Source organism: Zonotrichia leucophrys, chromosome 1, assembly GCF_028769735.1.
Source record: "Zonotrichia leucophrys gambelii isolate GWCS_2022_RI chromosome 1, RI_Zleu_2.0, whole genome shotgun sequence".
NCBI classification, from domain to species: Eukaryota; Metazoa; Chordata; class Aves; order Passeriformes; family Passerellidae; genus Zonotrichia; species Zonotrichia leucophrys.
The window spans coordinates 3685619-3695012 of NC_088169.1; the positions used below are offsets into that span (position 1 = coordinate 3685619).

General features: G+C 45.6%; 1 long non-coding RNA gene across 2 annotated transcripts; it reads left to right on the plus strand.

Moving 5' to 3' along the window:
* The first annotated feature begins 917 nt into the window (after positions 1-917).
* LOC135442266 (uncharacterized) lies at positions 918-6431 on the plus strand. 2 transcript variants are annotated; one of them, XR_010438653.1, is made up of 5 exons: positions 918-973; positions 2353-2518; positions 3805-3936; positions 4784-4944; positions 5049-6431. It is a non-coding gene; the product is annotated as an uncharacterized LOC135442266 (long non-coding RNA). The 2 variants fall into 2 exon arrangements; XR_010438647.1 differs by having other exon boundaries at positions 5342-6431.
* Positions 6432-9394: the final 2963 nt, after the last annotated feature.

Here is a 9394-nt window from a genome sequence, read left to right on the forward strand (position 1 = left end):
CCCACTGTGGCAGAACTGAATGCAGCTGAGCCCCTCACACACAGCCTGGGGCACAGCCCTGCCTCCCCTGACACACCAGCTCAGCTCCCTGGGCCCAAAGGTTCTTTAATTATATTATTATGATCCCTTTTCATTCCAGATACAGGTCACTAATCCCAAAGGAGGGCTCTGAGCAAGCCTAGATTTGACAATCCTTATCCTACCTCAATGGTAGGATCTTCACTCTGCTGGCAGCCAGGACAAAGGTGAGACATTTCCTAAACACCCTCATGTCCATGGTGTCTCTGGGACAGAAAATCTGCCCAGAGCAGCTGTGGCTGCCCCTGGATCCCTGGCAGTGCCCAAAGCCAGGTTGGACACTGGGGCTTGGAGCAGCCTGGGACAGTGGGAGGTGTCCCTGCCCATGGGAGGAGATGGAATGAGATGATCTTTAAGCTCCCTTCCAACCCAAACCATTCCATGACTCTTGGATTCTATGAAAAAAAAGCATGTAAAGAAAGCCTAAATTAGAACATTTTGGAAAATGCTCCATTACTACTGCAGGTTGAATATTTTTTCCTTAATAATCTCTGGATGTCGCTGTGCTTTTTTGGACTCTCCACAGGCTGCAGGGTGCTGTTTCCAGCCCTTTCATTTCCTTAGCAGGTATGGATGTGCTGAGGCATTATTTAAAAACCTGAAGGAAATTTAGAAACCTGAAAGATGAAGAAAGAATGAGATTGTGAGGGGATTGAATGTGAGAAAATAAAGATAGTGCAGGAGGTAATCTCACCCCTGAGGAGTTGCAGCTGTACTAATTACCAGAGATTAGGAGCAGGCCTGCCCTTAACAGGCCACAGCTGTCCCCAGTGAGGATGAGTGCTACAAAAGTGGGGGTTAGCTGAGTGAGGAGAGAGATAGGGTTTGTTGGTTGTACTGTGAGGAAGGAGGAGTCAGTGCTGTGAAGAGATGCCCATGAGAAATCACCAAGAAGGTATGGGACTTTTGCAAGAGGATGATAACTGGTGGTGACCCCGATGTGATCCCATGGTGATTTGGGTACAGAGCTGTAAAGACAGCTGTAAGGAGATGATCCTGTGGTGGTTTGGCAAAAAGGACTTAAATATTAAGTGATGTGATCTCAAGGTGATTCAGGAAGATGAATGCAGACTTAAGAGAAGTAATATGGTGGAGTCAGGCAAATCAAGAGCCTCAGGCCCTAAAAATCCAGATGAGTTAAAGCCAAGCAGACCTGAAAAGGAAGAAGAGAATTATTAAAACAGCAGTTGGAGCTGGGGACAGAGTAGCTCTCCCATTCAGTATGGCGTATTTGTTTGCTTTTTGCAATAGGATGACAACAAGACTCACCCAAGGCAGAGTCAGAAGTGGACTGAGAACTGACCATTTTATTTTGTACCTTTTTGACTGATTTTTGACAGGTATGAAAGAATTCCTCATTTTAAAACTGGCAGGAGCCATACCTTCCATCACAAATAAACTCTTCCAGTTAATCCCATCAAAGCCAAATACTGCTTAGCTTGTTTGCCACACAGAGATCTACTGATTCCAAACCACCATTTCCCTCTCCAATCCATCATCTTCAGGAAGGAAATGCTCTTCTGGAAGGCACATGTATTATTATCCCCACACAAATTCATTTAAAAGGCATAAAAGTGCCCCCAAACCTGCCCTTTAGTCACATATGGCAGTGACTAAAACCTCTTTTAATGCAACAGCAGCATTAAATATTTGCAATAAGAATCTGACAGTAACCAGCAGAAGCTCCAATCAAGATAAGAGGCTGTGGTGTGATTTATTGGCTGTCAGAAAGCTCTTGGTAGCTGGACTGAGCTGGAAAACCTCTCTGCATCATGTGGAGGAGGCACAAGTTAACAGGCAAAGGTCAGAGGAGCTTTCTTGCCTCCCCCACAGTCTCATAACTTCTCGTACAAAGAGGGAGGGAGGGAGAAAATCCAGTGGAGCTGCTGGGGACAGTTCAGAGCTATTCCAAAAGTTTTATCCTCCCTGGGTCATTCCTAAAAGCCAGGAGACAGAGGAGGCAACATTAAGTTTGTAGGATTACGAATGAAATGTTAAATTTGTAGGGTTACAAATGGAAAAAAATGGATTAAGGCATATGAGGTCTAAAATATGATGGGAATGGGGCACTGTAACCCCTCTTAGGGGATCTGTACCAAAACCAGATGTGGACATCACGTCTAGAGGCTTGTCACTGTCACATACACTGTGAGAAGGAAGAATGATTAGGAAATGTGATGGTCATGGTTAGAAGATCACAAAATAAGACAGGAGGAGCTCAGAGAATTTACACCAGGAAAATGCCACACCAGAGCTTTGTTTCTTTGGCCCTAGGAGTGTGTTGTACATTTCCTAAGTGAATGAGGAGCCAAAACAAAGGCAGGGATTTCCTGGGACCTCCCTGGTGAGAACCTGCCCAGAGAGCATCACCCAGACCCTGCTCCATCCAAGCAGTTTTCCAGCTTCTCCTGGCAGCCCAAATTCCTGCTTTTGGGAAAAGGTGACTAACAGGAGTTTTTCCTTCTGTGTGCTGTGGCAAAAAGTATAAAAGCTTTGTTAGGGACATAATTATTGTGTCTTTGAGAGTTCTGTCCACCAGAACAAAACCAACTCCATCTTTTATTTATCCTGACACAAGAATTCTCAGGTTGAGAACAAAACCTGCTCCATCTTTTATTTATCCTGCAAGGGTTTGAGGTGTTAATTGCCAACATGAGATCTCATCCTGAGATTTCTTGGAAATCTGCTCCAGACTTTCTGCTGGGCCCCAACCTGACCAGAAAATAGAAGAGTTTTTGTGGAGTGTCTGAGTTTCTGTCTCTCACAACTTCAAATGGGGAAAGGCTGAGGGAATTTGGATTGTTCACCTGGAGGAGGCTCTGGGGTGGTCTCATTGTGGTCTGAAAGAGCCCTAGGAAACCTGGAGAGGGACAACTTCCAGGGGATGCAGGGACAGCACACAGAAAATGGTTTCAAACTACCACAGGGCAGGGCTGGGTGGGATCTTGGGAATGAGGAATTGTTCCCTGGCAGGGGCTGGGATGGAATTCCATCCCTGGATCCCTGGCAGTGCCCAAGGCCAGGTTGGACACTGGGGCTGGAGCAGCCTGGGACAGTGGGAGGTGTCCCTGCCAGGGACATCAGGGAGCAGGAGCTGCTCCAGCCCTGCAGGAGGAGGAGCTGAATCACCTCCTCCAGGTGTCTGAACCTCCCCACTGGCTGCAGGTGGAGCCTGGGTGAGTAACTCTGACACAGATATCAAGGACACAGCTTTTGGTGGCACTAATCCCTTCCCACTCCTGTCCATCCCACCTGTGTGTGCCCAAGCACCCGTGGGGCTCAGCACAGGAGGTGTGATGGTGCTTAATTCCTTCTGAGAGCACAAATCCCTCTGGCTGCTTCTGGCCCAGGAGTTCAATCCACAGACACACCTGGAAGGGCTTTGGGGGCTCTGAATCATGGAAGTGTAGATGCACAGAATTGTTTGGGTTGGAAGGGACCTTAAAAATCATCCCATCCCACCCCTGCCATGCCAGGGACACCTCCCACTGTCCCAGGCTGCTCCAAGCCCCAGTGTCCAACCTGGCCTTGGGCACTGCCAGGGATCCAGGGGCAGCCACAGCTGCTCTGCCCACCCTGTGCCAGCCCCTGCCCACCCTCACAAGGAAGGATTTGTCCCTAATATCCCATCTAACCCTACTTTCTGCCAGTTTGAATCCATTGCCCTCTTGTCCTCTCACTAGAGGCTCATGTAAATCAAGGCTTTCATTTTTCTTCACCTCCCAGAAACTGGTGCTGTCTGGCCATGCCATGTGACAAGGGACATGTCACCCTCCCTGCTCCCAGCCCCAGCCCAGCTCTCTCTCATGTGAAACTCATCAAGGCAGAGGAGGCCCAGCAGGAAGCTGCTCCTTCTAGGTGAGGTGTCAAAAGGGACAAGTTCAGTTAAAATAAATTTTAAAAAATAGTAATTAAAAAAAAAACACAAAAAAGAAAAAAGAAAAGGAAATGAAAGAAACTTAAGTAAATGGAATGGAGTGGAAATGGAAAGGAAACTTAAGGAAAGGAAATGAAATGGAATGGGAAGGGAATGGAAATGGGAAGAGAAGGAATTGCAAGGAAAGGAAAGGGTCTTGTAGCTTAGAAATTCAAACTTTTCTAAAGTGTCAGACTAATCATCAGCCTCAGGTTCAGTGGAGCAGGGAAGTACAGGCTTGGTTTTGGGCAGAGAAGTTCAGACTTGGTTTGAAGCAGACATTGGCCAAGGAGGGACTTAAAGAAGTAATTTTGCTGATAAAAAAAGAGACCTGCACAGAGCATCAGAGCCCCTGCACAGCCTCCAGCTATAAACACCTGCCCCTCCTCAGTCTGCAGCAAAGCTGCCACTTCTTCCACTGCCACCAGAACTTCACCCTGGTCATCATCTCTTTGTTTGTTTACTGGCAAATATTACAGCTTGAAGGCAGAAACTTTATTATCCTGTAAACAACTTTGCGATAAGCCATCCCCTTGCCCTTCCCTGTTCTGAGTTGAAAGACTAACTTTCTTTTACTGCCCAAACAACCCCTCCCATATCAGGTTCAGTTTCTTTCCTACCACTTCATCAGAATGTTTGTTCTTCTTTATCACCCAGATCAATATTTATCCTTGTGGGTGGAAACTGCGGCTCTCTGCTCTTATCACGTTAAAGTTTAACATCACTGAAGAGGTAATAAATGACAAGTAAGCCTACATAACCAGAAAAGCTTTATTTATTTCATTACAGAATGCATTTTACTGACAAAGCCGACCATATCATTCCCAGACAGGATCCTAAACACATTTTTCACAGGAATGAGCTTCCACTGACTGCCTGTGCTTTGATAATGGAACTCCACCTTCAGAAGTGGCCGGCAGTCTGATCCCATTCTGGCTTCACTCCCACAGGTAACTCCATAGTTATGCTGTTGGCTTACAAAAGACTGGAATCAGATTTGTCACCTCTATGTTTATCAAATCCTCTTTTTTGGTTGTATTTTTTTTAAATGCAGTCTCCCAACACTTTTTAAAGCAGAGAAGAATTTGTAATACTTCAGTTTTTTCAAAGATTTTCCTTGACTGTCAGCTGAGAGAATTCTCAAACTCCTGTGCCAGCACACTTTAAATGAGGGGGTTTGTTTATATCCTTTTGTGAATTAATTAATTATTGAGATTACTTTCCAATTTTAACAAGCTTTCTAGTAATTACTAGCCACTGCTTGGCAAACTCTGAAGTGGCTCTGAGTTCGAGCTCAGTTCAGATAAACACACAAAAGTTCAGATGCTTATCCAGCTGCTTCTTCAGTCTGCAGAACACGTCTGGAAGCCTATCGAGCTCCCCATCTCTCTGCTCCCACATGCCAAGTCATGCCAAGAATTCTCCAGTTGCACTTTTTTCATGGTGCTTTTGCCTGCCTGGCTGTGGTGCTGTGCAGAACCAAAGGTTCTGAAAGGGGAGATGAGGGTGAGGCTTTGAGGAAGTTCCTCCCTCAGAGCACAGCTTCAAGAACCTGCCAAGAAGCTGTGGAGTGACCCAGTCCTTGCCAAAGGGCAGCAACAACAAAGCATTTAAACCCACCTAAACCTCATGGGCTGGCATCACAAAGAATTGGAACCCATCTAAACCTCATGGACTGGCACCACAAAAAAATTAAATCCATCTAAACCTCATGGGCTGGCTTCATAAATAATTTAAACCCACCCAAACCTCATGGGCTGGCATCACAAACAATTTGAACCCACCTAAATTTCATGGGCTGGCATCATAAAGAATTTAAACCCACCTAAACTTCATGGATTGGCATCACAAAAAATTTAAACCCACTTAAACCTCATTGGCTGGCATCACATAAAAATTGAACCCATTTAAACCTTGTGGACTGGCACCACAAAGAATTTAAACCCACCTAAACTTCATGGGCTGGCACCACAAAGAATTTAAACCCACCTAAACCTCATGGGCTGGCACCACAAAGAATTTGAAACCATCTCAACCTCATGGGCTGGCATCAGAAAGAATTTAAACCAACCTAAACCTCATGGACTGGCACCACAAAGAATTTAAACTCACCTAAACCTCATGGGCAGGCACTACAAATAATTTAAACCCATCTAAACCTTCCTCCACACCATTACATGTCCCTCTTTCAGCTAGGATTTGGTGCCCCAAATTGATTTGAAATGTCTTGGTGCCCCCTGCTCCAAGCACTGCCTCTCTTTTTGCCTTTAACTCCCTCTTAGACACCAGACACTGAGCTGAAATCCCCTGGATTAAGAAGCTCCTCTGGGTTCAGGAGGATTCACAAGGATGCTTGCAGCACACCTCAAGCAGGTCCAGGCTCCTCACCAAAGCTACTCAGGAGGATTTAATTTTAAATAATGCCCCAGCACATCCATACCTGCTAAGGAAATGAAAGGGCTGGAAACAGCACCCTGCAACCTGTGGAGAGTCCAAATAAGCACTGTGGTATCTAGAGATTAATAAGAAAAAATATTCAACCTGCAGCAGTAATGGAGCATTTTCCAAAATGAATCCAAGAGTCATGGAATGGTTTGGGTTGGAAGGGAGCTTAAAGATCATCTCATTCCATCTCCTCCCATGGGCAGGGACACCTCCCACTGTCCCAGGCTGCTCCAGCCCCAGTGTCCAACCTGGCCTTGGGCACTGCCAGGGATCCAGGGGCAGCCACAGCTGCTCTGGGAATTCCATCCCAGACCCTGGTCACCCTGCCAGGGAACAATTCCTTCCTAATTTCACATTTAAATCTTCCTTCCTTCATCATAAAGTCCTGCCACTCCAGGCCCTCGTAAATATTCCCTTTCCAGGTTCTTGTTGGGTCCCTTCAGGTCCTGGAAGCCTCAATTAGAGCTCTCCTGGTTTCAAGGAAGAGTTTGAAACATAAAGCAAATTCATCTCACACATTTTGAAAACAAACAGAAGAAACCTTACCTTACATAAGCCAAAAAAAAAAAAAATCACAATTTTAAGGCCACCTGTACTTCTGTGTAATCGTGCAGTTTTTTCTCTCTCCTCTAACATAACACATGGCCATTTTGTACTAATGAATTATCACACTCACCTCTGCAAAATATGCTGAAACATTTCCTGAGAGCTGCTAAGTGAAACCTGTTCTTTTGTTACAGCTCTTTGCTAGCCACAACTCCATATGGAAACTGAAGGTTTGAAAGTTGTATTTGTTAAAAACTTATTTAGGTAAGATGGTCCCTCCTTCACCCATGAGATGGAGAGAACAGACTGTACATGTTTTGCACCAGGGAAAGATGGACACCAGCAGGAGTTTCCCCATGGAAAGGGTGCTCAGGCCTTGGCAGGGGCTGCCCAGGGAGATTTGGAGTCCCCATCCCTAAAAGTGTCACCTGGAGGTGGCACTGAGTGCTCTGGGATGGGGACAAGGTGGGCACCAGGCACAGCTTGGACTCAATCAAAATCTTTTCCAATTCTAGGTTTCTGTGAGGAACAAAACAATTAAACCAGAAAAAAATAAAAAAAAGGAGGTGGGGGAATATGGGAGGATTAATCCCATTGCATTACAACTTTTCTTATTTAGTGAAAAGGAAATACAATTAGGAGGAGTGTATTAAACACACCTACACAGATATCTAAATATCTCCCTGGTGCACTCATACCCTGCCTGTGGAGCAAACAGGCAGGCGCCGCTTCCTTAATCAAATTAGAAAACTAAACTTAAAATTATCCCCCTCCAGAGAGATATTTACACCTCCAAACACATTCAGCAAAGTAGAATATGAAGCTGAAAGGAAATCACTGAATTATTTATTATAGTTTTCTAATGTTCCAGGCTTACAATTTCAGACAGTAAAACGTACGGAGGAAAATGACTGATTGCAGTGTACACCGGAAATTTTGGGGAATTAAAAGAGAGCTGCTTTGCATAATAATTGCACACTTCCATTTCGGGGGGAAAATTAAAAAGCCATTGCTCCTCACTAAAAAAGACTGTAATTGCAAATCAGGGAGTTTGGGGATGGGGGAGGGAAAGAGAAAGGAGATGGGGAGAGAAAGAATGATGGCACAGATTCATTGGGAGGGGAACAGAGAATTAGGTGATGCTGCATTAAAAGAGCTTAGTGGCTTCCAAATTTCAACCAGTAAGGAAATGAGGTTTGCACCTTTTTAGGTGAATGCCCTGCACACACAATCATGGCGTTAGTGTGCTGAGATGTCCAACAGCACAGTGGAAAACTTGGAACTGAAGGCTTTTTCTAAAGCAAATTTTCCCAGGGAATAGGTAAATTTATAGCCTGGGAATAGTTCCATACAAGGCTCTGAATGAACCCACTGAAATTGTTCTCTCAGCTTCTGTCATAATGATTTTTCTTGCAGTTGTGACATAAGACTTCACTTGCACAAGCCAAGAGCTTTCAGTGTGTTTGTACAAAAATCACACAGTGCCAGACCTTGGTGGCATTTGAGGGAGCTCACTGAGGTGCTGCAGAGGGCAGCTCATGAGCAAGGAGGAGGTTCTTGCATCCCATCTCTTCTGAAATGGAGACAATCTTTGGGATTTTCTGGGAAATATTTTCTGGGCATCCTGTAGGATGCAGCTCATCCTGCCTATCCCACACAATCACTCTGGCTGACCCAGGATTGCTTCCAGACCTGGCCAGAAGCTCAGGAAGAAGCTGGCACATCACAAGGTGCTCAGAAGAGCAAGATTATGATTTAGAACATGTATCCAGAAAAGTTCCTCAAGACTGTTAGGCATGAAGTAAAAATAAAAATAAATAAATGAATAAATAAATGCCCAGTAGTTGACATCCAGCAAAGCCAAGAAAAGTTCCTCTAAAACACAGGCAGAGCCACACTGAGGTGTCAGAGGGAAGGAAGCAGAACAAGTCTCTGTGGAGAGCTAGGAAAAGGCATTTGGGGATGACATTCCTCTGGTGAGACATCACCTGGAACATGGCATAAAGTTCTGGTGTCCCAGAGCTAGAAGCACGTGGAACTGATGGAGAAATTCCAAAGCTGATGAAGGAACTGGAACAGCTGCCCAGTAGAGACAGGATAGGAGAGCTGGGGGTGTTCAGCCTGGAGAAGAAAAGGTTGTGTGGAGACTTCCAGGGCCTGAAGGGGCTACAGGGAGGCTGGAGAGGGACAATTCATCAGGAAGTGCAGTGACAGGACAAGGGGGAACAGCTTCAAACTGAAAGAGGGGAAATTTTGGTTAGAGATATGAAGGAATTGTTCCCTGGCAGGGAGGACAGGGGCTGGGATGGAATTCCCAGAGCAGCTGTGGCTGTCCCTGGATCCCTGGCAGTGCCCAAGGCCAGGTTGGACACTGGGGCTGGAGCAGCCTGGGACAGTGGGAGGTGTCCC